General features: G+C 45.3%; 1 protein-coding gene across 8 annotated transcripts in view; it reads left to right on the forward strand.

Annotated features, from left to right (window-relative positions):
* GATAD2A (GATA zinc finger domain containing 2A) overlaps positions 1-26,056 on the forward strand; it is a 101,474-nt gene that overhangs the window by 864 nt on the left and 74,554 nt on the right. For 3 of the 8 annotated variants that reach the window (XM_081136458.1, XM_081136456.1, XM_081136460.1), the window contains exon 1: positions 12,758-13,069. The exons of 4 other annotated variants lie outside the window; for them this stretch is intronic. The gene's annotated coding sequence lies outside the window, so the exon portion shown is untranslated. Of the gene's footprint in view, positions 1-12,756; positions 13,070-26,056 lie in introns of those variants that run through there. One more of the 8 variants, XM_081136461.1, reaches the window with a different exon arrangement.

Raw genomic sequence — 26,056 nt, forward strand, 5'->3', positions numbered from 1 at the left:
CCCAGCCCCCCAGTTCTCTAAAGAGATCCCAGCTTCTCCGAGCTGTTGTCCCACTTTTCTAAGGTGTCAACCACTTTTCATAGGTACCCGTTCCCTCTACTTTTCTGAGATGCTTTCCCTGCTTTTCTGTTCCCACTTGTTTAGGTGACCTCGTTCTTCTACCAAGTATCCCTCAACTAATCTAAGGTGTTCCTGCTTTTTTCAGAATCCTTGGGAGTTGTTTCCTACTTTTCTGAGCTGTCCGCACTTTCGATGGGAACTCTGCTTTTTTTCTTATATATATTTTTAATTTATTGATTTGAGAGAGAGAGAGGAACAGAGAGAGAGAGGGAAACTTCAATTTGTTGTTACATTTATTTGTGCATTCATTGGTTGCTTCTTGTATGTGCCCTCACCAGAGATCGAACCTGCAACCTTGGTGTATCTGGACAGTGCTCTAACCAACTGAACCACACTGTCCAGGGTGGGACATCCTGCTTTTTGGTGGATGAGTGCCTCCATTTTCCTGAGAGGTCCTCCATTACTCTGAAATGCCCATATGTCTGACTGGATCCTCAGCTTTTTGAGAAAAAAATTTCTCACTTTTCCAAAATTATTTCCCATTTCTTTTGGATTGATTACTAATCTATGGATGCTGTAATGTTTGGAGGAGACCCTGGCTTCTCCAGAGGTTCTCCCCCTAATATGAGATGTCACATTCCTATGGGCTCCTCACATTTCTGAAGTCTGTCTCCACTTTTCTAAGATATCCTCTCTTCTAATGAGAGACATGGTAGATTTCTTCACTTCTCTGAGGGGGTCCTCTTGCATTCTGAGGGGTTCCCCTCCCACTTGCCTGAGGACATGTCCTCTTTCCTGAGGTTTCCCTCCTGATCCTCTCTCTCAAAAAAAACTATTTTTGTATTTTTATTTTTTAATTTTTGATTTCTCTTTCCCCTCCTGATTATTTAACGGAGAAACTTTCTCCTCATTTCTTCTTGGAACTTCAAGATTCTTTCATTTCTGTTGTGGCATCCACTTCCCTCTATTCTGGAAGGAGAAATATGCCTTCCCTTCAGTCTTCCTTCTTGCCAGACTGGGGGTCTTCTCTGAGCTTTTACCTTACCTTCCAGGGACCTGAGAGATTTTGGCTGGAAGGGAAATTGGAAAACAGAGAGGCAAAAAACAAAACAAAACAAACACAAAAAACACCACTGTTTTCTTGATATTGAAGACATGCTAGATTTGGGGGAACAGAAACTGTTTCAGATGACCACCTTGGTTATTCCATTTTTGAGCCATGGGGCCAACCAGTGTAGAGGCAGGAGGGACAGGGCTGGAACACTGTTCGCTCATTATCACACTGTCAAGCTGTGGGACTGATCCACTTCCTGTCCCATGCCTTAGTCTTTCCTCTGCATAGTGTAACTCAACCCCACCACTCAAAAAAGGGAGAGGGGGAGAAAAAATGCTCCTTCATGTCTTTCTGCTGCATTTTCTTTCCCTAGGCCCTCTGATTTACCCCTTGATCTCTAGAGGCTCCTCAGTTTGTGGGCCACTCTGGTTTGAAAGGCAGGACATGAAGCAGGAAATGGGTCATCTTAGATCCAGGAAGGGTGGAAGGGAGGCAAGAGACGGGGTTTTGACTTCATTTCTCTAAGTTTTAGGTGACTTCAGCCTGGCCAAAGGAATTTTTTACGTGACTTCACAAATCTCATTTGTACTTTTTTTAATGGCCCACTCTAGATTCCAAGTTCACTCCAGTAGCTAATTTTATCTGCTTTGCCAAACTCAGAGCTCTCTGGAGCCCAAGTAGATGAATGCTGGCATTGAGAGATAGTCCAAAGGACAGGAATGAACTCAGTTTGAAACCTGAGTAATTTGTAACCACTTTGTGTCCATGCACAAGTTTCAGGCTAAAAAGGTGGAGAGAACGTTCCTGAAGTGGAGTTTTGAAATATAGGCTGAACTCCTTTTTGGTTTAGCATTTCAACGAATTCTACCCTCTGACTCTGCTGTAACTGCAGTTCACTTTACAGTTTGACTTAAGGCTGTCTCTCTCCTGCTTGTTTCCATCTGGGTCTTGCTTAATTTGAGTCCTTTGTGAAGACTCCTGCCGAAGCTATAATTTGAGTTCTAAATCTGTCGGTGGACCATGTGGACACAAGTTTCAACTCGAGCTATTTTCTTCTGTGGAGAAGTGCTTGGAGAGTTTCCTGGGCCCTCTACTCCTGGGGTAGTCAAGTCCAGGCAAGAAGCTGCTGCAGACCTGGTTGCTCCTCTACTGCCTCTTCCTGGTCAGCTGTGGGCACTGCCCTGAAGGGCAGGGGAAAGATGATGGGAAGCTCAGGGTTTAGGATGTCCTGAGACAGGGCAGAGAAGCGCTGACACATATTATTTTAAATGAAATCCACAGGACTGGCAAGATAGGGTGTTAGAAAGGGAAGGGGGAGCTTTGAAGTTAGAACGACCTGATTCAGATTCTGGTTGTGTGGCCTTGGACAAGTTAGGGCACACAATTGGCATGTTGCTAAATATTTGAGGGGTCACATCTCTGTGAATGTGTGTAAAGATGCTTACAGATGGGAAGTGCTTCTTAGATGTATGAATGAATGAATCTGAGATCATGAACGGGAGGCTGCCAGCACAGTGCCTTGCACATTGTTGATGCAAGGTAGGTTGTTGTCCTCAGGAGATTAGGGTTCTGTCCTACACTCTCAGGCCAAAAAGCACTTGACATTCTGCCAAGGCTAAATATGCCCAAAGAGAAAGAAACTTGCTATGTCTCTTGTAAAGCCCACTGCCCCCCTGGGTCTCCTAGAACTTTTATGTGTACAGGTAGTAGATGTGAGGTAGATTTGTTCTGTGGCAGATATTTGTGTTTGCCTTGGCCTTACCTTCTCCCTCGGTAAAATGGGATAATTTATGAGTTAAGGGCAAGTAGGGAGATGTATTATTGTAATTGGACCATAGGCAAGATAGAAGATTATAATGAATTTGAAGAACTGTGGGAAGAAGATAGTAGGAGAACCATAAACCCTAAAGGATCAGATCCATATTTTGGGACTGCTTGAGTGAGTGATATGCAGCAGTTACCTGGTGAGTGGTCTCTTAGACATTAGAACCTTGAAATAAGAACTGTTCTTTTAGGGTAATGGATCAGATTTGGGACAAAAGACTGGGAAAGCAATGTACAAAAGCATTTGACGCGACACAATAATAGTACATTGAGAGGGCCAGTGTGTGGCTTAGTGCCCATGAGGAGATCAGAATTCACCTTGAGCTCCAAGGATAGAGAGAGCTGTGGAGATGCTAACTCTGCCTCTGGGGGTGGACTGGGCTGAGCAGGACAGTTTTTTTTGTTTGTTTGTTTGGGGTTTTTTTTGAGAGGATTTTTTCTTGGCATTTAGTGAAAGCCCTAAAATCAGGGCCATGAGTTGGGCCCAGCCTTTTTCACTTACTGGTGTGAGTACAGATGGCACATATTCCTGATGGCTAAAACCCAGGGGGAAATAATGGGTGAAAATCTGAACTAGGTCCCCATTGGGCTTCTCCCAAGTTTGAGGAAAAGGGATGTTTTCTCCCATTGAAATATCCTCCCTCCTTCCCTGTCTCCCTCCCTGTCTCCCAGTCTACCTCCTTCCTCCCTTCCCTCCTTCCCTCCTTCCCTCCCTGTCTGTGTCTCTCTCTCTCTCACACACACATACACACACACACACTGACTTTACTGTTGAGGCCAAGAAATACCCACCAATCTTAAATTTCTTTTATTTCGTTAAAGGATGGTTATTCCATTCTATGAGAAAGGAGTAAAGTTTATTATTTTTAATGTATAAAAAATAAGGTAAACAACTTTAAAAGGGATCACTATCCCTTTTGAAATTATGCTATGTCTTTTGTGTGCCACAGATTTCACTCTGGTGGATGGTGGCGCCACCACCAAGTCTCTTTTATCTAACAGGAAGTTTTTAAAACTTTTAAAATTGCAAGATCCTTACAGCAATAAAAACCCTTGGATAATTAGAAACGATATTGATTTAGGTACATTTATTAGATGTAATGTAACATGGTTATCCATTGGCGGGCGGCTCTAAAAGGCATGTGGGTCCCAACATTGCCCAGCTTCTAACTCTGGACAATAAACTGTTGATTTATATAACTGAAATAGCTAGGGAAGTCAGGGTTTCCTTCCTGTTGGAGACAGCACAGGGGGCATTAAATCCCTGTGGGATCTTGATGATAAGAAAGAAGCTGACCTCTTTTGGAATTGGGAAATAACTACTGTATCAAGTCGTTCCATCCAAATGAATGGATGGTGTTATTTTTAATTTCTGGTATTAAGCTTGGTTTTATCCTCTCTGCAGCCTGGCTGCCTTTGTTTAATGCAAATTTATTCCTTCAAACTGGCCTACAAGGGATGTTTGAGTTCTCAAGTAAGGGCTTTATTTACCACAGGTTTTCCTATGTGGCCATAAGGTAGGTTTTTATTTTTTTAAAGTGCAACTTAAATTGGATTGAAAAATAGAAAGTGTTAAATATTTTGCTCGTGTAATTTCCTATGTCAGCAAATAATTCAGGAATGTTTGTGTGCCTACCATGAGCCAGGCATACCATGCTTGGTGCTGGGGGTCTAGCAGTGACCAGGACAGATGCAGTAGGCTCTCAAAGGAGCTTACATCCCAGTGGCAGACAAGTAAAGAATGAAAGAATATCGTAGGGCTTCTTTGGGAATATCCATGGATATTGGGAGCTTGGGGTGGAGTTTCTTGGGGTTTTAGAAGTGAAACCTTACTACCCTTTGTGTTTTCTCACTGGGCTCCTTGCTTCTGTTTCCTCCTTGTAAGGAGGCAGAAATTATGGCATTTTCCCAGTTGATTGTTGGCTGTTGGCACTGGTTAATCCAGGATGACAGTGGCTGTAATTTTGGAGTAACTAGAGAGAGAGTGTCTGGGATGGTCATGGTAAGGAGCACTTCCAGCTTTTCTTTTCTTATTTCTTATTTATTTCTCATTCATTCATTCATTCATTCATTCATTCATTCATTCCTCACCCAGGGAAAGTTTTACATTGCTTTTCAGAGAGAGAGTGGGGGGGCATCGATGTGAGTGAGACCCATCGATTGGTCGCCTCTTGCATGTGCCCCAACCGGGGATGGAGCCTGCAGCCAAGGTACGTGCCCTTGGCTGGAATCAAACCTGGACCCTTTTCAGTATATGGGCTGACGCGCTAACCACTGAACAAACCAGCTAGGGCCAGCTTTGCTTTTGTTGAAGTTGGTGGCAGCATGTTTTGGAATCCTGTGGCATTTCTTCATGGCAGTGCATATTATGCAGAGATAAACAGCTTTAAAAGCCCTTCCTGCCTTGTTTGAAATCTTAAAAAAAAAATTCAAAGGGAGTGTTTGGCTGTTATTTATAACATAGGAAAAGTGAGATTTCAAATAGATAGACTGCTTTGTTGTATATTGGTAGGTTCATGGTGCATGGAGTTCCTTCTTACACTGGGTTTGGGGAAGCACTGTTTGACTTTCCTAGGTTATGGCCAGATTTGATGTTAGTCCACATACGTCAGTTATGTGACAGGTGCTTTTCTTAGATAAGTGTATTGGTAAGGGAGCCAGAGAGAGAGGTGGATACTCATTTGGGGCACAGGCTCTCTGGGAGAGGAGGAGGTATTATAAGGAGAGTTTCCGGTTAATCTGTCTGTCTTTCTCTTACCTTCCACCCAAGTACTGACTCTGGAGGTGAAGAGGAAGGCCTTGGCCGGAAGTGGGCGTGAACAAGTAATGCAACTGTGCATGTCACCAAGCTCCCACCTTTTGGCTCTGCTTTCCTTGGGAAGTGGATGCTTGCTCCCTCCTCACTTCCTGTTCCCTGGCCCTCCAGGCTGAGTTCTTGGGCCCCAGTTTGAGCATAGGAAACACGACTTTTTCCTTGGTAAGCTGATTTGTCAGAGTTGGGAGCACTTGGCAGTTCTGGGGCTCAGTTAATGTACTCATAAACTCAGAACTCTGTTGGAGTGGCCAACCCGGTGATTTCCTGTTGCATTATCATAGTGTTCCCTGCAGGAGCTTGCTTGTAGAGGGATGCTCTGGAGATGAATATAGAACTTAAAGAAGCAGACAGTAGATAGGTCCTTCTGCTAGAGTGTGCTCTCAAAGAATGGTTTACTGTTACTTGCCTTTTCTGCTTTGTAAAACTACCATGGGAGGCCCTGTGTGAAGTAGAAGCTTTAGAGCCAGAAAGCCTTGGGTCTGTATCCAGATTTCACCACTTGCTGGCTCTGTGACCTCAGGAAAGTGGTCTCACTGCAAGTGGCCTAAGCTCTTTGAGCCTCAGTTTCCTCATTTGTGGGGTAGGGATGGTAAGCATGAAGCAAGCAATCAGATTATTGTAGATGCCTTATAAAGGAGTTGTTACAGAATCGTATCAAGGCTGACTGTTCCTCTTGAGGTTGGCACCCAAGTTTGGATAGCTATCTATGGCAGTTAATACTGCCTAAGAGAAAACCAGTCCACATTGGGGCCACAGGCTGCTGTACATGACCAAAGGCTGTGAGCTAGAGATTCCTGGGTTGGCTGATTTTTTTTCAGTGAGTTGCATCAGTTCATTGTAGCCTTACACTGGGTGTACAGTGCTTGCCATAAGGACTTGCAGTGCCTCCTGAAGCATAACAGGATAACTAGGAAAAAGACTCAAACCTATATTCTATGTGACTGCTGTATGTGCTAGCAAAAGCCTCACCTTTGAGGGTGATGGAAATATTAATTTTAATTGCTAAGGTTCAGACACCTGGCTGGCCACAGGAGCTCATAGGGTGCTAGGAAAAAAGACGGGTACATTAACTGGCAAGTTTAGCCAAGTGCTGCAGTTGGATCAGGGAAGGAGGGGCGATTTGGAGGGTCAGCAAAGAAAGAGATGATGGAAAGAGCTACTTGTTAGTAGGTGGTTAGACATTCTGGGGAAAGGACTAGCATGGATACAGGCAAGGACCTGGCAGTGAGAAACAGCCTGGTGAGTTCCCTTGACCTGAGGAGGTTATGCTCATCTAAAAGTTAGAGTTTGAACTGGGTACCTTTAATAGGTAAAGCTCAATGTTACCTTCAAAGGTAGGAGGCATAGTAGGATTCAAGATTAAACTCAAACTAAAATCATATTTAAATTGAGCTCTCAATAGGCATTTTTCAATCAGAAACCAATGATGGCTCAGTGAAATCAGATCATCTAGACTTCTTTGTAATAGTATGCAATCTACATGGAATTTAATCTCTTAAGGAGCTTCAAGAGAACAGAATTGGGGGCTGCTTCTGAATTTTTTTCCTTTGAGAATTGTCATCATTTAAGATGGTCTAAAATTCTTAACAGAGCATAACAGTTTTTTTTAACTTGCATGGCATTTTCAAGGTTTAGGCTCTATATTTATATTTATAAAGCATCAAGCTTTATATTTAATTTCTCAGAGTATCTCTATTGAAGGTTGACTCTTGACATGAATTTGAAATAAAGATCTTACTCTTCCCAAACCAGGAGTTGGTAAAATGTAGTCCTGACTAGGTCAGCATGCAAAGAGGGCCTGGTGTTTGTTATCATGCTGTGAAGGAGAGAACTAGGTATACTCACCACCTGCATTTTCCTGTAGTCAAATGCTGGGCAACAGGGAAGGAGGGAGAGTACCCATCCTATTAGGAAAACTTTTGAGAGGAATGTTTTCCCTCCTTCCTATGCTAAGTTGGAAGATCTGCCATTTAATCACTGGGGAATAGGGTGTGAACTGGATTGGATACCAAGTTTTTAAAACATGTTTTTCTTCATGTCTAAATCAAAGATGTTTATTAGCAAATTGATGATGTGACTAACACTCTTTCTTTGCTAAGCAGGTTTGAATGGGTTGATCTCTAGACTTAAAACTGTCACATAGCCTTTTTTTCTCTTTTTCTGGTAGTTTTCTGATTGTTTTTCCCTTTTAATTCTTTAATTCATAGAAAACATGGTTTACTTAGTAACTTCAAAGACTAAGGTAGGTATTTTTGGTAAACCATGTATAGACAAAAAAGAGATACTCTTTGCCAACTGGTGACATACTCAGATGAAGACAGTGGGAGATACATTTATGGTTCATGATGATAACTTCTGAGCTGTTTGCTTTTAACCCTTTAGAGAAGCATTTGTGCTCAGAACCCTGTAATAGTGGGACATCAGGGCCACTATTAATTGCAGATGGAGCCTGAACCCCACATTGCACAGACACAAAGTGGTTCAGAATTGTGATTAGAAATGACACTCAGAACAAAGCACACACATTTTGACAAAGTGCCTATCTCTAGAAAGCTGGGTTTCAGAGGACTGTTCAGCATACTCAACAAGGATGGGATGCAAATGGGTGCTGATCTGTTTCCCATAAACTCCTAATCTAGTGTAAGAATGTTGTGATTTAAAAAACGACATTTGGCTGGCTGGGCGTGGCTCAGCGGTTGAGCATCGACCTAGGATCCAGACCATCAGGGTTCGATTCCTGGTCAGGGCACATGCCCAGGTTTCGGGCTCGATCCCCAGTTGGGGGCGTGCAGGAGGCAGCCGATCAATGACTCTCTCATCATTGATGTTTCTATCTGTGTCTGTCCTCCTTTCTTCTCTCTGAAATCAATAAAGATATATTTTAAAAAGAAAAATGACATTTGTGCCCTAGCCAGTTTAGCCCAGTGGTTAGAGCATCAGCCCAGGGACTGAAGGGTCCTGGGTTTGATTCCAACCAAGGGAACATATTTTGGTTGCAAGCTGGATCCCCTGCCTGGTCAAGTTGCATGTGAGAGGCAGCCAATCAATGTGTTTGTCTCACATTGATATTTCTCTCCCCCCTTTCCCCCCCTCCTCCTCCCCTCTCTCCGAAAAGCAATGGGAAAAAATATCCTTGGGTGAGGATTAAAAAAAATTTTAAGTGACATTTGTTGTAGCAGTTGTAATGTGTCAAGAGTATTGTATTTTTCATGAAGCATCAAAATACTGAGGAAATCAAATTCACATAAAAATGAATATTTTCGTTTTTCAACCAATTGCTTTGTAATCTCACCATGTGAGCCTGAATTTGGGGTGAAATAAGAAACTTAAAAACAACTCTCCCTTAGATCGTGGTTATCTTGTCCCTAAACTCAGTGAAAACAGCTTCAGACTTTAGAGTACTAAAAATGCAAAGTATGAAAAGTGGTTAGTGCTCTTGTTCATAAGGGTACTTAAAAAAAAACTTGGTACACTTTTGAGTGTATACACTATTTTTTAGAGAACTTCTTAGAAAACAAGAATTAGCTCGTGGGTTTAAGTAAGTAGTAGAGAGTTCATTCTCTGTTTTGAGAGAGAATGACATCTAGAAATTTTAAAATATAATGAATCTATTTCATTTTAGCCCTTTCTGCCCCAAAGCCTCTACACTCCAGGTGTTCTGGATGCCTTGGATTCTCACCTGTTAAAGCTGGTTCAAATGTCACATCTACAAAGATTTCTCGGACCCTTCCCCAGCAGAGGAGCAACCCCTTTCTTAGTCTTTTCCTGTGAAAGCCTTTTCTGCATTGAAATCATTCTGTGTCCTTCTGTGCCACCAGCCTGTGAACTTCTGGAGCTGGTGCCTGCAGGCTCCTCATCCTGCTAAACCCTTGGGATGAGTGGTTTCTTAAACAATTCTTGTCTATCAGTGTTTATCACATAAGACATCTTAAATTTTGCCCACCAGAAACTTTAAAGAAACTTCCTTATTAGAAACAAAAAAGGACAGTATGTTAAACATTCAATAGGTGAAACTACTCCTTTTCGGTCAGTTTCACATGAATGTGAAGCCTTTGACCAATTTCTGCTATAAAAGAGGACACAAACTCGAGTTGTGGCCCATGTTTTTTTCTTTAGTCCCTCTGTTGTGCAGGAACAGGCTCAGATGGTGTTTAGAAGTTTATCTAATAGTAAGTACATTAGAAAGGTAACTAGAATATTTTTGTAATGGTTAGGGTAGAAGGAGACTTAGCTATCATTAGGAAGGATCTGGTCTATGAAGGAGATGAAATTTAAAGTGACGTGGAAGAAAATTTTGTTTAACTAAATAACAAGTGTTTTAAAAATATTGTATTAACTGGTATCTGTAAGTATTAATTGACTGCCTTGTTCTTAGGACAGAAGAAAAACTTCGAGAAAATACGGTTCTAGCCATAGTTGTCTGTTAGAGCTTCTTCAACTTTAGAATGACATCTGAAGGTGATTGCATCATATTTCATAACTACCTAGCCGAACTATTTGCTGTTTAGTCCAGTAGTAGGCCCTGGGGAAGCCCTTAGTCCAAGCAGCCTCAGCATTCACTGGCTTGAGCATTGGAGACCCCATACCGATCTGGATTCACTGTCGCCTTTTCCATTTACACACCTGGTTCTCTCTTCCTATCACAGAAATAAACCTTGTAACAATTTCACCCCACCCCCACCCTGCTTTACCAGCTGCAGAATTTGACACATCCTCTGGAGCAGCCCACCTGTCATCAGTGCACACCTCGGTCCATAGGGGTGTGTCATTAATATGTCACAGCTGATGCCTCTCTCTTTAAAACAGGGTGATTGTCCCTTTGGTAACTCACACAGAGCTTGTCAGCTCAGACTTGAATCCCTGCATCTAAAGTCTCAGGTCTCCCACCTGACCACACTTTGCTGTTTGTAGTTAATTAAGTTGGTATTAATCAAGACCCAGGTGAGGAGCAGTGAGGTAATTATTTTGCTTGTATTGCTTTAGTATACATAATCTGATTAACTGTCATAGAGTAAAGCAATTCTCAAAATATACAGCTGATGAATTAGAGTGAAAATTCTGGATATTTGCTTAACCTATCCTTGCACACGGGATCACGGAGCTTCCTGCATTCCTATACCAAGTCACCTGTTTGAGAATAAGACTATTAGGTTTTTGAATTTGAACATTTGAATTGCTTTGTAGCAAAGCAAATTGCTGACAAAACTGGGCCAGGGAATGGGCTTGGGGTCAGCACTTTGTATTTTGTATCATTTTTTAGTTTGAAGAATGCTTATCTTTTGACCCAGGGGAGGTTTGTGTCAGATGTTGCATTAAGCAGTTGGAAGATTTTGGGGGTCGGGTGGTGGAATCAACTGAAAAAAGTTGCCAATTAATGGCCCTGGGTGGGTAGGTCAGTTGGTCATCCCATATGCCAAGGTTGTGGGTTCGTTCCCTAATCAGGGCACATATCAGAATCAGCCAATGAATGCATAAATAAGTGGAACAACAAATCGATGTTTCTCTCTCCCTTACTCTCTGTCTCTAAAATCAGTAAAAAATAGTTGCCAATTTGTGTGGAACTCAGCACAAAATTAAGATGGGCTGTTTTGAACTTGGTGGGGAGAAGCACAAAAACAATTTTAATTGTGAAACTTGTTCTACATTAAGTATTTTTCAAGTTTGAGGTCAAGAGCAATCATGGGTTGGAGTTACACTGATTCTCTTTAAAAACAGAAAGTATTAGAGTATGCCTTGGCCGGTGTGGCCCTGTTGGTCAAGCATGAGCCCATGCCCTGGAAAGTTGCAGGTTGGATTCTCAGGGCACATACCTAGGTTGCAGGCTCCATCCCTGGGCAGGGTGAGTACAGGAGGTAACAGATTGATGTATCTCTCTCACATCGATGTTTCTCTCTTTAAAGATCAATTTTTTAAAGATATCTTTATTGATTTCAGAGAGAGGAAGGGAGAGGGAGAGAGAGATAGAAACATCAATGATGAGTCATTGATCGGCTGCCTCCTGCATGCCCCCGACTGGGGATGGAGCCCACAACTCCGGCATGTGCCCTGACCAGGAATTGAACCCGATCTCCTGGATCCTAGGTCGATGCTCAACCACTGAGCCACGCCCAGCCAGGCTAAAGATCAATTTTTAAAATGTCATAAACATATTTAAAAAAAAGAAAATAGCAGAGTACATTGCAAGTGGTAAAGGTTTGGTTGGTGAAACTTTTGTTTCAATTGTATGAATATGTATTTAGATGTATTATAAAAAACTAAAAGCAGTTATTCAGGAGTCTAGATGTTTCATCATAAATTGTTTTAACGTGGAAAAAGAACATGAACGGGGCCTTTTTTGGTGATTCATCAGAATCTGATCTTGATATTGAGAGGCTTCTTGTAACATTTTATTTTCCCTATTGAAATTATGTTCTGCTTTATGTAGTTTAATATCTCCAAAGGCCTCGCTCTTTCAGGTTGGACTGTGTTTCCCGTCTTTCCTTCATGTAACTGGAGAGGGAAGAGTGCAGATTTGCTTTCTTGGAGGGGGAGAGGGAGCGCAACCATCTCCAAGTGTCTAGAAGTGGATGGGTCTGGACCTTACTTCGATGAACTCTTCACTAAGCTGGAGAAATGATGGTTTAGTCGATCCCCGTGAGGGGAGCTTCTTTGTGACGACTCCGCAGGGGAGGCATTCTGACCTCGGTTTTCAGAAACAGCTGAGTTGCTGGAGGTCGCTCAGCTCCGCTGGAGTGAGGTCAGCAGTGAGCACGTCGCGAGCGCGTCATGAGTCAGCCCTGGGCGCGGCCGGCCGGCTCTGCGGCCAGTGAACTGGCCGCGACCCCTCAGTCCAGCGCTGGGCGCCCGCCCCGGCCCACTTGGGAAACCGACGCGTGGAGTGCGGTCCGGAGGTTGGTGCTTCCGGGGGCGGGGCCAGCATTAGCCGGCCTCCTGACCACGCCCTTCACCATCAGGCCCCGCCCCTTGTTACTTAGCCCTGCCCAGCCGGGCGCGGGCGGGCGGCGTCGCCTTTAAGAGCTCCCCGGTGTTTTGGGGGCCGCGGGCCGGGCGCGCTGACCTGGTGCGCATGTCCCGGGCGGTGACGCCGGCGCCGGGCTCCATGTGTGCGGCTGAGGGGCGCATTATCTGGCCGGCGGCGCGGGCGGGCGGGCGGACCGGCGGAGCGTGCGCCGCGGGCCCGGGCGGCTCCACAGGAGGAACGAGAACGCGTGGCCCGGCGCCCCCGGTCCCTCGGCCGCCCGGCCCCGCCGGTGCTCCTGACCCCACGGCCCTGAGAACCTGCGCGCTGCCCTAGGGCCCGGGCGGCCCACGGCCCGGTAAGTTCCGGACCAAACTTGGCGGGGGCGGGGGGGTTGGGGGCCTGGGTCAGGGGCGCCCATTGGAGACTGGAGCGTCGGGTGCGGTGTGGACCAGAGTCTGGGGGTCGTGAGGGACCCACGCGTGAGCATGAAAAAGTGAGGGCGAGTGAGTTCTACTCCTTGTTTTCCGGGAGCGCCTTTTCGCGCTGTCCTGGAAAGTTCCGTGCTCTGTCGCCGCCCGGGCACGTGGGGGCCGGGTGGGGTTCCGGGCAAATCGCGGTGTCGCCCCTGTGCCTCTTGCGTTTCCATTGGGGCCAGGGAGAGGCTGGGCCGCGAGCCCCTGCTTCTGAGCGGCCCGAACTGGCGGGGTAGGTTGGGGTGGCAGGCGGGAGGCACGTGGGCGCAAGGGGCGGGGGTGCGGGCGGGCCGCGGGGGTCCCGGGCTGGCGGGGCCGGGCCGCGGCGCTGGACCCCGTGGCGCGACGGCGGCAGATCCCGTGTCAGAATAAGAGTCCCCGCGCGCCCACGCCTGCAGGGCCAGCCCTCCCCCCGCTCTCGCCCTTCCTGCCTGACCCCCGGGAGCTGCAGGATCCTTCCCCCTCTCTTTCCTCCAGCCTTTTACAGGGCCCTACTCTTCAAATATGCCTCTTTAATTTAGGCAGTGGCTCTACTGAGTTCTTTTTTCCCACCTGGAATGGGTCTGCATAAGTGACTAGACAGCAGCAGCTGTTCTTTTAAAGGTATTATTGCCAAGAATCGGAATTGATCACTTCAACAAGGAAGGGCTTATGGGCAGGGCCTCAGCCTAGAGCGTGACTGACACTTGGTGTGAGCATACAGGGACCCAGAAATGAATGGGAACCCCTCCTTAGAGAACTGAATGACAACCGTTGGGTGTATGTTTCTGCTCTGCCATGGGAATTTTGCAGGGACTGCTTGATTTTGTGTATCTGACCCAAGGTCTTTAGGTGTGTAGTTCATCTTTATCTTAAGAGCTTTGGATTCTTTAGATCAAAGTCCGGATGAGTCACTTGGCCTTTAATTTTCTCTCTTCCTCACTCTTCTTTAAGTTTTCTTGGAGTTCACAGTGCTTGCTAAGTCTCTGGTTCTGTGTGTCTGTTTCCCACAGTGACACCTTCTGGCTGTGGCAGCACAGAGAACCTGACCGACAGACAGACTTTGTGCATTTGCTTCAGTCTTGTTGATATTCTTTTCTGTTTGTCTTCTGGTAGTGGTTACAGATTTTCTTTTAAGTTAGATTATGTGAAATATTTGCTGTCATCCAATCAGTATCAGTATGATGGTAAGATCAGTAACTTGTTAGACCTGACAGCAAACTGTGGAGGAGGGCTAATAGATCACACTAGCCTCTAGATTTGAGTGCCTACTGTATGCCAAGCTCAATGCACAGACATCTTCCGTACCCAGAACAATCTAATGAGCTGTGGGAAGTATAGACTCCACTTTACAGGTGAGGAAACTAAGGCTCCCTTGAGTGGTGGAAAGGCAGAGCTGGGCTTGAACTTGCTGTGTGGGGCACCAGAGACTAGGAATGTTTTGTTTGCAAACCCAATGTGTAAGCATTTCCTGGGAGCTCCTAAAACACAAGGCCATTTACTTGTCCAGGCTCCAGTGCACCCCTACTTGGTGGAGGTATGGGATGACTTGGTGACACCATTTTAGCCATGCTTTGTCCTCAGAGTTACCAGCTGGCCTTTAAGGAGCCAAATGGAAGAGTTACCTCTTTGCAGTCACTTCTTCAGCTTCTAGCTCAGGAAAGGTGGTTCTTTTCTAAAGGAAGCAGTTTAGAATGAGAATTTTGAGAGTGATTTGCTAGATTCTCTTGTCATTTACTCCTCACCCTTTATCTTTCATCTCTTATTCCTCCCCTAAGATTCTGAAGCTAGTTTTTTACAGAGGACTGCCTCTCATCTTGGTTGTGGTGTAGAGAATGGATTGCTTCTGTATTACTGATTTGGATGCATTGTTATTTCCACTCAGATGACATCATTTTTTTAAATGTCAAGTCATTTCTATTAATTCAATATTATTTGGCAGATCTACAATCTTATATTTTGATAGTGAGGAAAGAAATACTACTACTTTGGGTAGAAAAAATTCTGTAAGGATTTGTACCAAAATGTCAACAACAAAATCTCTTGGTTAGGGTTAATAGGTTTTTTGTTGTTCTTTTAAAAAACTTTTTGGTATATCTGTTTTTTATTTTTTTAGCGTAAAATAAGGAACATTTTTTGAGTAAGAAAACACATTTTAAAGGCTCCATTTCTCAACTCTTCGGTAGCTTCTCTCATTTGTTTTGCATCATTTCGTGAATTTCTGGCATTGCAAGTAGTGATTTCTGGATTGATTTATTCAATAATGATCAGAGTGTGTACTGTGCTAAGAATCCCTGCTTAGCCGAGTTTATGGTGAGATTAGGGGGAGAAAAATCATAATTAATCTCATGAACATGGGGAAACTTAAAAGGGCCAAGGAGAGGACGCCATGACCTTTGTGAACAAGACTCGAAGGGTCCTTCCTTCAACTGGGATCAGCGGATAAGTAGGAGTTAAGTAGATAAAGAGGAAAAGGGAGAGCATTTCTGTCAGGGAGACTGAAGGAAAATCATGGTTGGAGCAGAGAGAGACAGACACATGAGGGAGATGAGATGGGTAACCCTGGGGCTGAGGGGGTCTGGGATTTACCTATCAAGGATAAGGAGGGACTGAGGGACCATGTGGTGCGATGAGTCTCACAACTAGGGCCTTTTTGGGCCCTAAAGAGCAGGCAGCTGAAGGATGCTCCTGAAAGACATGAGTGGGAAAGGTAGCAAAGCCATTATGAAATGTTGGCATTTTCTTGGGAGAAAATTAAGAATGACCTGCAGAGTCTTGACTATACTACTACTTAACAGAGACAAAAATATGCCCTTACCACTGAATTCAGTTAAGGACTGTCAGGGTGCTAACCTCTAGAAGGGGCAACTCAAGTCCTTTTCTGGAGAAATACCTGCTGGACTTGGGATGTTTCTGTGCTATCAACAGAAATGGCCAAAGCTATTTTCTCTAGATGGTTTTCTCCCTGGTAATTGAGTTAATTTATGCTCAGTGTAGAAAAATTGGAAGATTATGAAACAGGTGAGGTCTTCATGAGCATCTCTGGGATTTCCTTGTTATAGTTGTTGGGTTGGGAAGTGCAGCAGAACCAGAAGAACGAGTTGGCAGTGTTATAGTTTGAGGCTTACAGAATTGTGCTGCCTGCTAAGTGCGGTTGGTTGATAGAATGGATGCTCTTGAGTTATCTGAACTGTTTTAGGAGGTGACTTAGACCATCTGGCCTTAGATTGCTATACTTCGAGGTATAATGCAACTTATTTTTTAAATATATTTTTTGTTAATCCTCACCTGAGGATATTTTTTCCATTGATTTTTCAGAGAAAGTGGAAGGGGGGGAGGGGAGCGCAGAGAAAGGGGAGAGAGAGACATCAATGTGAGATGCATTGACTGGTTGCCTCCTGCATGTGCCCCAACCGGGGCTGGGGCTCAAACCTGCAACCCAAGTATGTACCCTGACAAGGAATTGAACCAGTGACTCTTTGGTGTGTAGGCTGACACTCTAACCACTGAGTTCACACAGGCCAGGGCTAATAAAACTTATTTTATGTGCTAACTGCAAAGCTACATCTCTGACTTGAATTAGGAAGGCAGCACGTTAAGGTAGAGATTTTAAAAGATGGGAAAAGTAGTAACAGCGAGGTGAAAGTAGTGAGACTAGTGTTCTTGGAAACAAAAGTACCAACTGGGGGGACACCCTGCACACGTGGATTCTGGCAAATGTGATCCAGGACTTTCTGGTCAAGAGGAATGTCAGACCATAGACTTCTTGCTTTTCTCTCTATTTGTGACCTCTTTGTCTGATGAAAATGTACGTTAGTCTTTCAGAAGACAAAGGAATTGAATAGAGTATCTGTAGGTAGCTTTAGGAAATGACTGGGAATCCTTCAAAGTGGGGGAAAGAATCCTTGCAGCTTCTCAGTGCCCTGCACCCACTTTCTCCATCCTCACAAAGGTACCCCTGTTTCACAGGTGAGTTTGTCAGGGACCTTGCTTTCTTGTTCTCCCGATACCCAGCTCTTGGGCTTATATGAAAGGACTGAAGAATTGATATCCATCCAAGAAACAGGCCAGCATCTGAGATAGGAGGTACTGGCAGGGGGTAGCCAGTACCCCAAAGGGAGCTCACAGCAAGTTGAGGCAGGAGTTTGGGGGAAGTTTGTAGGACTTTATGGCTACTTGGTGCAACTGCAGCTGGGGGCCTGGAGAGGGAGGCAGCGCCTGATTGGAGAGAAAAGTCTCCACTTGTTTGAGGTTGAAGAATCCTTTAGCTGGTTCTTCCTGCAGCTCTGTCTCCACACCCCTCACCACATGACCTGTTTTGCTGGTCAGGTCTTTTGGCTTCAACCTTTAAACTTAATTTAGCCTAAATGAGGTGATGCCTTTGATTACACTTAAAAAAATACTGCTGCAATATAGCAGCCAACCAGCTTCAGCTGCCAGGGAGACTGCTCATGTACAGTGTTGCCTGCTCTTTGCCAGGTGAGGCTGTGGGCCTCTTCCCAGGCAACAGGTTCCTGCAGCGACATAGTAGGCCAGCCCTGGCTTTGCCTCAGAGAGGTTGGGTGTGAGCTTAGCTCAGCCACTTCCTAGTGATGTGACCTTTCTGACCCTTGTCTTCTGTTTCCCATTTCTAAAAAGTGGGTGGTACTGTTTACCATGAATGGCTGAGTTGGGAGTGAGCTAATAAATGGAAGTGGCTTAGCGTAGCGCCTAGTACTTGTACCTGCTCAATAAATTGGAGTTCAGTGAGTATACCGTTATGACTAGGACAGATGAGGAAGAGAACAAAAGCACTTCTCTGCTTCTCTCTCAAATGGAGCACCTTTACTCTTATGGGACAAACTGTAACTGTCTGCTCTATGCCTCTTGGAGCCACAGCCCATACCCACCTTCAAGATGGAAGAAGGCAAAGTCTCCTACAGAGGGTGACATTGCCTTGCTGTTTGCTATTTAAAAAAAAATAAAATAAATAAAATAAATATATATATATTTTTTTCAATCCTCACTCGAGAATATTTTTTCATTGCCTTTCAGAGAGAGTGGAAGATAGAAACATCCATGTGAGAGAGAGAGACATCAATTGGTTGCCTCATGCACTTGCCCCAACAGGGGCCAGGGATTGAGCCTCCAACTGAGGTACGTGCCCTTGACCAGAATTGAACCCGAGACCCTTCACTCTGTGGACTAACCACTGAGCCGGATCGGCTAGGGTGCTGTTTGCTATTTTACAGGTGGGACTTGTCTCCAGCCTTTCTAATTTCAGACCTTGCATGTTTTTCTTGCTAGCCTCAGTGCCTCCCTAGAGATACAGAAACACTGGGTTTGTGGGGCTTCACCAGGGGAAAGGAGGCAGCCCCTTATGTGGCTCTGGGTTTGCTGAACCACACTTCTGACTTTCAGGATCAGCCCCTCCATCTCTGAGATGGGAAAATGTTTGCCAGGCTTATCTGTTGTGCGGCTCTGCCTTTGAGGACCAAGAGGGGCCCCTACATCTTGGCTTTATCCCTGATTAGATTCCGTCAGGGATGGGAAGTGGGTTGCCTGATGGTGCGTGCAGTGTCAAATGGGAGAGCCCTGCCTGAATCCTGTCCTGCTTCTAGACTTCCAGCTCTCTCACTGGCTTGGGGAATGAACAGATTGGTCACTGGCTACAGTTTACCACTCATTAGCCTTTATGAAACAGATTTGAGGAGCTAGATTTTCTTCATAAAAAAATCCTAACACAACTTAACAATTTGGAGATGTTGGAAGCTCATTGTAAGGATATGTCACCTAAAAAGTTCTGTCAGATTATCCAGAAGTAATGTGAAAAACCTTGTGGCCTTAAATTTTCATATAATCCAGCATAATAACATTTCCTTCAGTTCTTTTTTTTTTTTTTTTTTTTAAATATGTCTTTATTGATTTCAGAGAGAGGAAAGAAGGGGGGGGAGAGAGAGAGAAACATCAATGATAAGAGAGTCATTGATGGTCTGCCTCCTGCACGCCCCCCACTGGGGATCGAGCCTGCAACCCGGGCATGTGCCCTGGCCGGGAATCGAACCCTGATCGCCTGGATCCTAGGTCGACGCTCGACCGCTGAGCCACGCCTGGCCAGGCTTCCTTCAGTTCTAATTGTTCTGTGCAATGAGACCGTGAGTCAGTGGCTGTTAAACTCTACTCGACACTTTTTTTTCCCTTTAATTTTTAAAAATTAATTGATTAGAGACAGAGAGAGACATCGATCTGTTGTTCCACTTAGTTATGCATTCATTGGTAGATTCTTGTACATGCCCTGACTGGGGACTGAACCTGCAACCTTAGCGTATCAGGATGATGCTCTAACCAACTGAGCTACCTAGCCGGGGCTAACAGGTTCTTACCTTGGAGGCAGCTGCTCACTATGACCTTGGAGGTGAGCATGTTTCAGGCCAGGTCACTTGAGTTTCCATTTGGTGAATTTTTGTGGCAGTGACAGCAGACTTAGTTTTCTTGTGTGTTTTGGGCAGATTCACTTTGCTAGTCAGTTTTGAAAACTTTGCTGCCACAACCTTCATTCACATCCACAGAAGAAACACATTTTCCCTAATTGCTCAGTGATTTGGGGAAAGTAGGAACATGGCAAACTGAATTCTTGATTTGAAGGAATTGGTTGAATCACCCCATACCTGTGATGTTCTCAGGACTTGTGTGTATTGACAGAACATCTGAACTTCATTTTCTGTTGCCTCATGTATTGTTCCTGTGCATTAAAGTGTTGGTGCCCACCACCTTAATGGCAGTGGTTCTTTCAGAGGATTCTATAGTCAGATCCCTCCCTGGGTGGGATTCTCCTATACCCACTGGAACCCTGGGAGATTTCGAGGGTTTGATTAGTGTTTTCTTTAACATTTTTGTTTGATTAACTGACTGACCTCAGCATTTTGTTTGTGGGTCATGGTCATTTGTCTCCCCAAACCATTACAGTTTCTATTATTGAGGCTTTTCCCCCCTCTCTTTCTAACCCAAGTGACAGTTCTAAAGTCTGGGGAGGAGGCAAGGAGTGTCAGGTGTCAGTGGTAGGAGTTGCCTGGTCTGCTTTTGAAGTTTTCTTGGGTAAAGATATTAATGTATGGAGTCTGGATTGAAATGTAATTGCAGACTTACTGCCAATTTATATTTGTCAGGCAGGGCATTAGAAATGTAACTATTTTTGGTCCTTGGGCAGCAGACAACTTTAGGATTCACCTGGGACTAGCTTGCTTCTGTGTGCAGTTTTGCTGTGTGCCCACCATGCTGCACACAGACTTCATTCATGATGAGAGGGGGGCCCTTGATATTATACACTGGAAGTTGAGGCTCTCGAGGAGTGGCCTTTCCCCAGCTGACTTGCAGAAGGGAGGGGAACATAGATAGTTCTCTGTTCCCTCTTGGAGCTATCCTGGTCTGATTGGTCATCTTTTCTTTTTTCTTTTTCTTTTTTTAATATATCTTTATTGATTTCAGAGAGAGGAAGGAAGAAGGAGAGAGAGAGCGATAGAAACATCAATGATGAGAGAGTCGTCATTGATCGGCTGCCCCCTGCACACCACTGACGGGGGATCGAGCCTGCAAACCCGGCATGTGCTGAACCACGATCTCCTGGATCCTAGGTTGATGCTCAACTGCTGAGCCATGCCTGGCCGGGCTCTGTCATCTTTTTTTCATGGCTTGGTTAGTTTTGTTTTGTTTTAATTTCCTCCTCCCTTTATTTATGTAGGTCCATTGGCAGGTTTCCTTTTAGAGCCAAGGTCATCGTGGTGTGAGGATGGGACAGGACACAGGGAGAAAGAACTCAGGGCTGCCTTTTTTTGGAATTGAGTGGGTGATGACTTTCAATTTTAAGAGCATAAAACTGCTTTTCCTATTAAAAAAAAAAGTAATGGCACTTGGGTAGACATCTTTCAGGTGCCATGCGGATGACCATTTCAGAATCCTTAAAAGCAACCCATGGAAATAAGGTGGAACTTGCTTAACATTAGGCCCTAGACCAGGCTCCCATGGTCAGCTGTGCTAGTTCATGGTAAGAGAAAGAGGCTTTGACACTCTGCAAAGGATACTGGATGGTTCTAGAACAGTGCAACCTTTCTGCTAAAAAGCATTTTCAGGAAGGTTATTTACTATATATCCTTTATATCTGTGGGAGTCTGTTCTGGCTGCTGGAGTGGTCTTTAAACCATATTACAGGTCTGGTTATAGGGGCTGAACATGTTTTGTTTGGAGAAGAGAAGATTGGGGGTGGGGGTGGGGGATGGCAAGGATTTCCAGGAGGCCCATTGGTGAGTCAGGATTGATCGGAAGGCCTTTCCGGTTGGATCCATCATGCACCTCCTCACCCCCTCAGGGAGTGAGGAAGGGGTTCCTCTTACTTTCCAGAGATGATATTAGGTAACCCTGCCACAAAAGGCAACAGAAGTAGACAGGTCATCATCACCTGGGGTAGGAGCTCAGCACTGGGTGAGCAGCTCAGAGAGGAACACTCACCTGTGAAGTTTGAGATGGTGGGAGTTTGTTCACTTTGTTGCCTTGGTTTACAAAAGGAAAAGGAAAGAAATTGCTTAGAAAAATTAGGGTAACTTTGATTTGTTTAACCAGCTTTTTGAGTCTCTGAACCACTGTTGTTTCCTTAAGCTATTTAAAAAAGTTAAGGTCCTGGCCCAGTAGCTAAGTTGGTTGGATTGTCATCCAGATATACCAAGGTTGCAGGTTTGATCCTGTTTCAGGGTACATACAAGAATCAACCAATGAATGCATAAGTAAGTGGAACAAATCAATGTTTCTCTCTCCTGCCCCCCCTCAAATCAAAAAAAAAAAAAGTTAACTGTTTGCATTTAAGAGCATAAGCTACTCTGGACAGTACCCCGTGGAGTGAAATGCAGTGTGGGCTTCTCATCACTACATGTTGAAATGACCAGGGCAGATATGTTGCTGGCTGTGGGATTCTTTAAGCAGAGCTTCTTAGCCAGTTTGCTGTGATGGGAGTGGTGCAGAGATGTCCTTGCAGCTAGGTGGCCCCAGCCCCTGGGTAGCACCTGAGGCCGAATAGCCTTGTTTTACTCCAGTGTGTTGTGAAAATATCATTTTTGTTATATGCCATGATGTGAGAAAGATGGGCATCTTAATCTGTGTCTGTTCCCTGTTGCGTCCATCATATCCCCGCACCCCCAGTGTTCTGAGAAGACATAAGGTTTTCTTGGTCTTGGGGTTTACAGCTCTTGTGGAGAAGGTGTGTGACACTGGACTAGACTGTTCACAAGAAGGGTCCCCTGCACTGGAGCCTCAGGGAGGGGTGAAATAGGCAGATCACCCTCCCAGATGCCAGGGTTTATGGAAAGTCTAGTGGGAAAGAAGATTGCAAAATGCAGGTAGGTTCTGATTATTGTTAATGACCTTAAATGGAAAGCTGTTTATACTTCATCCTAAAAGCATGGGGAGTCCTCAGAGATTTCTGGAGAGAAGAATGTCAACTTGAATTGGGCAGGGAAGCCACTCAGGAGAAAAGGCCATTGGTAAAAGGCAGGAAGGAGTTAATACAGTCTTGAATTTGTTTGACAGGGAGTAAAAAGTAGGGACAGGTGCTGGAGACACTGTGCAGGTAGATTGGGTGGAGACTAACCTGGATACCAGGAGATGAGGACAGGTTATCTGTTTATTCAACAACAGGGGTAGCTTTCCTTCTTGTGCTGTGCTGTGCTTCTGGGGTCAGGTGATGGGTGAGATGGACTGTTTCTGTCCTTGGGGATCTATGGCCACATGGAGAGACAGGATAGAGTACCCTGAGGAAGGAAGGATGGGCAGGAACACATCTGAGTGGTGGCAGCTGAGTGACACAGGCCCCCCCAGATTGTGGGTCTTTTTTTTAATCCTCACCTGAGGATATATTTTTTCCATTGCTCTTCAGAGAGAGTGGAAGGGAGAGAGAGAGAGAGAAAGAAACGTTGATGTAAGAGAGACACATCAGTTGGTTTCCTCCCGCATGCACCCTGACAGGGATTGAGCCTGTAACAGGCTGTTATGTGTACTTGGCTGGAATTGAACCTGGGACCCTTCAGTCTTCAGGCTGACACTCTAACCACTGAGTCAAACAGGCTAAGGCTGTGGGTCTCTTTTTGTTTTTTTTTAAAATATATATATTAATTTCAGAGAGAGGGAGAGAGAGAAACATCAATGACAGAGTCATTGATCGGCTGCCTCCTGCACGCCCCCTGCTGGGGATCAAGCCAGCAACCTGGGCATGTGCCCTGACTGGGAATCTAACCTCGATCTCCTGGATCATAGGTTGATGCTTAACCGCTGATCCATGCCCTTCTGGCATAGGCTGTGGGTCTTTGATTTTAAGAGTACTGAGTTTGAGCAAAAGTGAGGTGAGTTGGGTTCTGGAGAAGGTGGTTTTAGGTTGTATCTACTACTGAGTGGAAGAAGGAGGTGTTGGTGAGACAGCCCAGCATGGCCACTCTCTGCTTGTCTGGGTGGGGAGGACACAGTAATTCGAGGTGTGACTGTCAGGACCCTCGGGGCATGTCTTTTAGGGACATTTCTGTGATCCTTCTGGGGCTCTGGGGCCAGGTGCCGAACTTGATCTGACCTTGCATTTCCTCCTCCCCAAACTAATAGTGCTTTGTGTTAGGTGAGTGCAATAAATGATAGGTGAGAGAATAAAATATCTGAGGGACTATCTCTTACATGTCGGAAAAGTTCTGCTCTGCTCCTAGGAATGAAGTAGTGATGAATGAATGGAAATTAGAGGGACACAGTCCTTAACATAGTCTGAGAAAGAGCTTTGTAGCAATTAGAGGAATCAGGAAGAGGCTCGATGTGATTCCAGTGCCCTGGGAGCTAGTCAGTAACCCACATTTTCTAGATTCTGAGGATTTTCTAGCTTGAGATTTTGGACACTTTTCCAGAAAGACCAAGAGTGATTAAGATGCTTCTCTAAAATATCCACATGAATGATTCCAACAGCTGATGCTTCCTGGTTTGAGAAATTTTCCTTGTTTCACGCATTGCTCAAATGTTTTTAAAACTTGGCTCTTTTGGCAGAGTCCAGGGGAGAAGACAGGTGGGTGTCTTGCCAAGTGATGACACTGGTCTTGAGAGTAGGGAGGGGTTGTGGTTGCAGGAAGGAAAGGAGCCTTGGGAATTTGGCACTTGGGAGAAAATGACTTGGATCAGAGAGCGGCACCTGGCTGGTGATGATCACAACGCCATCAGGGTCCTGACTTGGGGGTTGAAAGTAGTAGTGAGGAATCAGGTGAGTTGGGTGAGGGCAGCAGCCTGATGCCCCATATGCAAGCTGGGAGGGCTGGCATTTGCTCTGGCTAAGGCCCACCTGGGAAACCCTGCCTGCAGGGTCTAGGCTGTTCCCTGGGCCCTCTGCCGTCCTTGAACTCTCCTTGCTTTGTTAGTGACCAGGGGAACCAGTCCTCTTCCCACATGTCTGCTCTGTTCACTGCCTTACATGGATGAGGGCTGTGGTGTTTGAACAGAAGAAAGGAAGTCTGGCCCAGCCTGGCGTGGCTCAGCGGTTGAGCATCCACCTAGGATCTAGGAGATGGTGGTTCGATTGTGGGCTTGATCCCCAATAGGGGGCGTGCAGGAGGCAGCCAATCAATAACTCTCTCATCACTGATATTGCTCTCTCTCCCTCTCCCTTCCTCTCTCTGAAATCAACAAAGACATATTTAAAAAAAAAAGTCCATTGGATGCTGGCTTGTACAATGAGTCTCAGTCCTTTAGGAGGTTTACCAGCAATTCAGTAAAGGGTTAAGTTAGTGTGCTCTCAGAAGAGGGTGTGTACTGATCTTTGCTCTAGGAAGTTTTCCCCAGAGCCCTGGGAAGGATTCAGCCCAAGGATGGTCTCAGAGTCGGACTGTTCTAGATTTACAGTGGTTCAGATCTGAGCCTGGACCTGGGAGATGGCAGATCTGGTTCTGAATCCCCATCTGACTTCTTAACCCTGTGACCCTGTCCAATCACCTTGATCTCTCAGCCCCAGCTTTCTTACCTGTCAAGTGTGGGCATCAGTGGCAGGCCCCTGTGTGAAGTGTGGGTAACAGTGGCAGTCCCCGTGTGAAGTATAGGTGACCTTGGTAGTATCCATGTGAAGTGTAGGTGACAATGGCAGTCCCATGTTAAATGTGGGTTACGGTATAGTCCCTTGTGTGAAGTGTGGGTGACAGTGGCAGTCCCTCATGTGAAGTGTAACATTGGCAGCTCCCCCTTGAAGTGTGGGTAACTTTGGCAGTACCTCGTTCTGTGGTTATGGGGATTAAAGGAAGTCAGGCATGTAAAGTGCTGGCATGGGGCCTGGTACCAAATAAAGAATTCAGTAATTGTTAGCCACTGTTACACTTTTCTTTTCTCCTTTAGTAACTAATTCTCTTTTCAACATGTTACATAAAGATGATTCTTGCAATGTCACCCAAAGTTGTCCTCAGTGGGCTTTTTCTGTAGCAGTTTGAATTTGTGTGCCCAAAGGTAGCTTTCTCAATGAAGAGTCAGGCATTTCCCTCTTGCCCCACTGAAACATGAACACTCAGGAAGAGGCCTGGTCCATGGGGAGAGCAGAAGCCCCATCCCTGGCAGTAGTGGCACAGGGGTCTTCGAGACAGACCTGCAGGGCCTGGGTTTGTGTTAGGCTGCTGAAGTCAGCAGAGCAGTGGTATGGGCGTGGGGGGAGGCATGCGGGTCACCAGCATGGCTTGCTCAATAAAGGCTTAGGTGAATGAATGCCCCCACTTTGTCCCCCTCGTGGCCTGTCTCCTCCTTGCCCCTGCCTGTCTTGCAACCTCCCTGCAGGAAGGGCTGGTGTCCTGGGACCCTGGGTGACTTCCCAGGAGATGTCTTGCTTGGGATTGGTTTTCCTGGTAGGATTGTGCTTAGAGACACTGTAG

Source organism: Miniopterus schreibersii (genome assembly GCF_964146895.1).
Source record: "Miniopterus schreibersii genome assembly, chromosome: 4".
Taxonomy (NCBI): Eukaryota; Metazoa; Chordata; class Mammalia; order Chiroptera; family Miniopteridae; genus Miniopterus; species Miniopterus schreibersii.